We start from the raw sequence: 7330 nt of genomic DNA, 5'->3' as shown, positions 1-7330 counted from the left end.
GGGGGGGGCAAATAATAGCCCCGATGAAAATCATCTAAAGATGGATGGGTGGATGGATGGATGGATGGATGGATGGATGGATGGATGGATGGATGGATGGATGGATGGATGGATGGATGGATGGATGGATGGATGGATGGATGGATGGATGGATGGATGGATGGATGGATGGATGGATGGATGGATGGATGGATGGATGGATGGATGGATGGATGGATGGATGGATGGATGGATGGATGGATGGATGGATGGATGGATGGATGGATGGATGGATGGATGGATGGATGGATGGATGGATGGATGGATGGATAGATAGATGGATAGATAGATAGACAGATAGATAGATAGATAGATAGATAGATAGATAGATAGATAGATAGATAATTTTCTCTGCCCTTTGTGGAAAAGTTCAGTAAGGACAGGTTAGCAACTTAGACAATCCACCTAGGAAGGTTGGTAAGTCTAGAAATAGACGAAGTGGGTATACTGTCAACCTAGTTGCTGGAGCTGCTTAAAAAGAAGTTAAGCAAACAAAGTAGAAGATAAATTGGTATAGATGCATGCAGTTGTTTATATTTGACAGATTTCTTTTAAAAGACACATGGTGGGGTGAATAAATTTACTCTGCGGGCCAGGTTGTAATCAATTTTGTTTTCATGTTGGACCCTTTCTTATTGTTGGTCTGAGTTTGCCTGCTGTTAATGCTGAAATATTGCAATTCACATAAAACAGATGCTCTGACCTTCCAGTGAGCTACAGAATGTTCCTACAAGGTGTAGTTTTTACCACTATGTAAGTAGGAAAGAAACTGCACTACAGTCAGTAGAGCAGACTGAAAATCAGTTTTGTGTAGTACCCAAAGGGCTTAGCCTTTGACAGTATATCTTGGAAAAAAAAATGTCTGGTTCTTTTCTTTTGTTTCACAACATAGGGGAAAATTATTTCTTTTTCAGTGGAACACAAGGAAAATAATATCAGCTGGCGATACCCAACATCTTCACCTTTCTTTCTCTACATAATGTTGAACTCTCAAAAAAAAAAGGCAAAGCTCTTGAAATTTTATTTCTTTGGTCTATTGAAAGAGTATGTTATTCACAACAGCAGGTCAAATGATATAAGATTTTGAACATTGCAACTAGAGAAGTTGTGCTGTACCCACTGTTGTGTTATTTATGAATAGTTTGTAATTTAAACATAGCTGGAGAAGTTCACTGGAACAAAACATGCATAAAACCAACAAATTTTCATAGAGTTCTCTCTTCTCTCTCCACCATCAGTCCAACTGGTCCTTACCTACTGACAGTTTTATAAGGAGAGGGACAGGAACTTTCCTGAAGTATCTGTATCCAAATAATTAGACCTTCATGCTGTTAAATAAACCAATGTAAAACTTGCCAAGAATTGACCTCTAAATCATTCTTCTCTCCCTTTGCTCTCCACCCCAACTGCCATTACACCATTAACCTACCTTGGCATAGCACCGCTCTCTGCTGCTTCTTGAAGTCCACTTGATCTTTGTATGCAACCATTTGTTTTATCAGCATGTAGAAAAGATTTTTACTATCTAAGGGAGTAAATTATTCTGCATGATACAAAAAATGTGTAGAAAAAATTCTTTTCTGTTTTTCTCAAGCAGAATTATTGAGACTTCACAGAGGTCACCATGGAGATTTTCAATTTAATATATATTATGAATAATTGATGATCAAACTGTGAAATAGTTGACTACATATTAAGACAAACCCCAGTCACTGAGTTTTATTTCAGTTTTGCCTGATGTGTCTTTCAGAAAATGGAACTTAAATTCCAAGCACTTCAGTATACAATGAAAAATACAGCTTTTTATTGTTCTGTTTTTATAGGACATGGATTATCTATTTATCCAGTGAACTCTTCATCATTATGTAGAAAGGTAACTTTTGCATTATCTAACATTTTCTTTTAAAGTCAATCCATATGTGATCTCTAACAGTGACAGATTCAGTCAATTCATCAGTTATGCTGGACTAGCTCTTCAGGACTAGAAAATTGGCCAGTCTACCATTCACCTGATATGGCTACGAACAGAAGGTGAATTTCTCTCCGTAAGTATTGATATTAGGCTTAGTGAAATCTGCTTTGAGAACCCAATTATACACCTGGCTTTCTTGGATCTGCACTATACAAGATTGATCAGATTAATGAGTGGTATGAATCACCAAATATGCCATGTACTTTATAGGATAAAGATTTTTTTCATTCCCTTTATCTTAGCTAATCCTTGTTCCACTGTGCTCCTTGTGGGAACAGCTTCCACTGCTTCCTATATTAGAGGGAACTTCTGTGGACAACAGGGGAGAGGTTTTTACAAATCCTACCAAGAACTAAGATGTGCAGCACAGAGGTCCCTGAGGCTTGTGTGAGAAATCTTTGTGTTTCAGCTTGATTCAAGATTTTGAGATACATACTTGTTTAAAGCCTCCTGGAGACTGACAGCATCATGTCTTTAATTAAGAGGTATTGAGAAAATTCAGAAATTTGAAGAGATATTAAAAACTCCTATTAAGATATCACATTGTTTTATGCTAGAAAGAGTACCTTCCAAAAGAAGAAACTTCTTGATTTTTGTCATAAACCTGTAAGTCCAATGTTCAAGGCCAGAAGAGACTGAATAGCATTTTCTGCAGTCTAAAATTGCAGCCTTGTTCTCAGGTTAAATTATACATATACATAGGTTTACTTGTTTTGTTTGGTAGGTTGTCATAAACACGGGAATGCAAAATTCAAATATCTGAATTTTTTGGTTTTTTTCAGCCTTGTCAAAATGTAGGTTGCTGCTTTGGTTCAGTTCAACTCAAATAATTTCAGTTACAACTTCCTTTAAATCAAAGGAATATTTTTAGGAACTGGGAGGGAAGGGGCATAAAGTATATTAATTATTTAAACTATTTGTGGGTGTGTTGATCCAGTCTCTTTATTTATTTATTTATTTATTATTTATTTATGAAAAAGAGTCAGCTTTTTCTCCTTCATGACACAGCCTTGCTGTTTGGTTTCTGTTTCATTGTGGGGGTGGGTGGGTTACTGTTAGTCTGCAGTAATGTGCAATAACTTTTTACAATGATCAGTACTTATTCATGAGGGAAAGGACTGAGAGACAGCACTCTGAAAATATTTGTCATCAGCTCTTTCCAGGAGATTATTTTGGCTGAGGTTATCAGGCACACCTGGCAGGGCCTGGGTAGCAAGGCTGCAGGTGGCACAGCCTGCTCTGAAATGAAGCCCTGAAGGTGACAAACCAAGGCAGAGACACCGTGGGACACGGCAAGTGACCTCAGGCAGGGCAAGAACACAAAGAATCATAGAGCACTAAATAAAATACAGCAAGAAGGATGATGGAAAAGCAGAAAAAAAACAATCCACCCAGAGCCCTGGCCTCCTGCACTACCCCTCACCTCCTTGGAGAGACTGAGATAGCTTGAATGTGACCAGAGCAAAATCAGTGCTTGTGGAGAGTAGGGAAGAGGGAGATGATTCTTTTGTAGGATGCAGGACATCATATGATATTGCCTGTGACAATGGATAAACAACTTTTTATTTCACTTCAGTGTACCTTGCTGAGACATCCATGTGACATCCATCTCATTTTTTACCACATCTTGTTTTGTTATGTGGATCCTTATTTGAATCCATAAAATGTAAATTTTCCCTAGGGGTGTTTTTACAAAAGGCTTTTCTTTCTTCAAATGATGTACATAAAATACTCAGTGAGCACTTTGATTTGCTGCTTCCTATGTGACAATGAACCATCAAACCAGCATTTTTATGATTAAAATTATTATACAAAAAATACATTTAACTGCGGTGACTCATAAATTTGAGAACATTTTACCTGAAGATGTTATTTATATAGAAAAAGACATTGTTCGTAGGCTAAAGGTTTTAAATGTACTTAAAGGTACTTAAAGTAGCAAATCTGACAGTAGTTATCTAAACTTAGTTGAATTTTTCTCTCAGACAGTTCTAGTAACTTAATTGATTATGCTACTAAAATGCAAACATTCCAGTTAAGCTAGAAATCTCACAAGAATTTTGAAAATTCTGATTTATTATACTATACTATAGCAGATAAAGAAAGATTGAACTATTTGAAGTATTGAGAAGGTCCATATTTTTCATCTATAATTCCCCCCCTTTTGGAAACTTGCAAGGGAAAAAATTGCTTCTGTTATTGTCATTAGTAATAGCATTCTAATAATTTCTGTTTGCTTATCTTTGTTTGGTTCTCCACTCCTTTTCTATTTCAATAAAAGGACCACACACTCACAATATCATTTACAGGACCCTATCTTGAGGATTTGATTTTAATTATTATTGTAGCAGATTCTGTTCTTGAAAATATGTTTGAGCTTTCTAGCTGCACACTGCTTTTCAGAACTTCCTTTGCCATTCATTTCAAATGACTTTTCTAGCTGATAAGCTTTGTTTGTGGTTGACTTTTAACATTTGATTATATCCTGAGCAAAGTCTGAACACTTCTTACCTAATTAAGGAGTTAGGCTGGCATGTTTCATGAGGAGTATAAGTGCATCTGACTTGCATAAAATAGCTAATTGTTTCTGCCCTAAAATTTAATACTCAGGTGTTATTCATATAAACTACAAGTGGAAAGCCATGCTGTTTTGATGTCAGTGCCAATGCTATCTAGAACAGCTAGAGATATCTTTCTGCTAGATTTTAAAAGAAACCATTACAGATTAAGTAGAGCTGGCAGGAAAAGACACTGGGAAAACTGAGATGGGAGGATGTAACTTTATTGGTTCCATGGTAGAAAAATAGCTGTGAGGAAGGGTCTATGTTGATATACATTTAGCCTACCACTATATAACCAGCACCTTGGGCAAGCTTCCCTTCAGTTTAAACTTCAGTGCATTTTGTGGGGAGGTTCTTGTGAGCTTGCTCCCCTACCCCACTGTCAGGAGGGAGCATTGCTGCCAGAAGGCAAGCAAAGCTGGGAGAGTGCTACTAGCCACATCACCAAGACAATTAACTCTCAGGGATGACACATCTCCACTGTGCTTCAGCCAACAGCTGCCAAGAATTTCAATTCCTTGCCAGCAGAGAAGTTCCTGATTTTACTCCTTTTATCTACACCTCAGCAGTAAAGTCAGGAAAATTAACATCCATCCTTACTCAAACATTCACTCTCAAATATCTGAAATCATTGGAGAGTGAGTGCTATTTCTGGAGCAGATCATTATAATCAGATATTTACCATATGAGTCTTTTAGACATCCTTATAGTTGTTATATAAGCAGGATGAATTGGTTTAAAAATTGAATCTGTTAGAGCAAGTAGTGAAACCTAAGCACAACAGAGACATGGCATAATCTCTTGGATTACAGCACAGACATATGAGTTGGAGTGTGCCTGAGGGTAGCTAAACTAACCATGCTTGTCAAAGCCCCTAATTCTGACTGAGGATATGAGCAGCCTGAATAGGAATGTTTACCTTAATATTAGTGCAGGACATACAAAAGTGTGCCTTGGTGCTGTTACAGCCAGTGGTGGAACTAATGACATCCCCTTAGGAAGAACACTAAGTGTTCTTCTTACTTAAGTAAGACATGTCAGCATAATCTAGGCTAAAATAAATATGTACAAAACTATTTGCTTTTAAATACACTGTATGTAGCTTTCATGAACAAATTCCCTCTTTTCCCTCTATTTCTCTGATTCCTGTTTTTTGAATGATCTGGCAAGCATGATCTCACTAGCAGTGCCTTCCACCCTCAAACACAGCCATGCATCCCAGCTCATTTGACAGTAACTTTCTTTTCCAGGAGTTTAATTCCAATCCACAATCAACAAACTGTATATTATACTCTCATGGTTGTTCATAATGCTACCATTTTTCCTCATAATCTTTGTTTTATCATTTAAAACTGAATACTGCAGGATTATTCTTCACATGCTGTTATTTCTGGTACTAGGATCCTTCCAGTTAGTTACTACATGTAGTGCAGATCAATTTTTCTAGACCTGAGGAAGAACTTGCTACTGTATGTTGCCTTATTAGAGAAGGCAATCATCATCATACCGCAAGTATGTGCCAGACTTTCTTAAAATATAAAAATAGCATAATTCAAAGTCTGCTCATAAGGAAATAGGAATTTCCCAGGGCACACAACCTGCTCCTGTGACTTCTCTGACTTTTGACAGAGCTTCTGTAGTCTTCAGGGGATGGTAATCTGCAGCAAGGAACCTTTCACTCACAGTTATTAAAATCCAGTTCATTTTAATTACAGGAGGTTTCTGTCCATCTTAAACTTTTAATTTTATGGGTTTTTTTAAGGATCATCTCCTTAGCCATTTATCCATCACCAGATGGATACTTCTTCTTGCCATGCAAATTTTGTTATGTAGAAGACGGTGAAATTCACTGTTGTGATGAACATAGCTAAGCCTGACAAAAATTAAGATGGCAAAATGTTAAAGGGGAATAAAATATACTTTTTCCTCAATAAAAACCCTCAAATTTAATTCTTCCCCTGGAGAAGTAAGCCTGCATCAACCCTTGTAATCAAGTCCAGATTCATTAGACATTTTCAATAAATGTTTTCTGTGGGATCCTTTGCATAGCAGTGGTTGCTGTGACAACCATCGTTTGCCCATTCAGGTTATTTTCCCAAAGCACATAACGAAATTATCATTTGCTTCCAAAATTCCACAATATGTTCAGCTCTGAAAGCTGGTATATCTCCTTAATCTTAAGCTATTTTCTTTCTCTTTACCCTGTTTTTCCTCTGATATCCTATCAACCTGCCAGACATGGCAGGTCTAACACATATTTAATGCAGTTCTACAGCTCTCTTTGATAGTCAACTCACCACAGGTAGCCCTTGCTAAAAAAGTTTCCTTTCCTAATTTTGGATGTCATTATATTTGCCAGTTCCAGTAGAGCAGAAACACCCTAACTACCTGGAAAACATGCTTGTTTCTTTGTTCCATTATTTCTTTACAAAGAAGTGGAATTCAATTTGCTTATTTCTCCCTCTGAAATTCATAAAATATTTCAGTATCAGTTGAATTGCCTCCTAATAGGTCTGGTATTTGATGCTTAAATTGATTTGATAGTTTTTATTCAAATACGAGAATAACACCACTGTATCATAATAGGCAGCTTTCCAGAAAAGTCTAAGTTTTGGCATATTTCTCTGAATTGTTTTTCACATTTCAAATATGCTTAAATAAGACATGTCAGCATAATCTAGGCTAAAATAAATATGTACAAAACTATTTTCTTTTAAATACAGGGTATGTAGCTTTCATGAACAAAGCTTCTAATAAA

This window comes from Geospiza fortis, unplaced genomic scaffold (genome assembly GCF_000277835.1).
Source record: "Geospiza fortis unplaced genomic scaffold, GeoFor_1.0 scaffold40, whole genome shotgun sequence".
NCBI lineage: Eukaryota > Metazoa > Chordata > Aves > Passeriformes > Thraupidae > Geospiza > Geospiza fortis.
The sequence above is the reverse complement of the archived record's forward strand: the minus strand, read 5'-3'. Positions refer to the sequence as shown.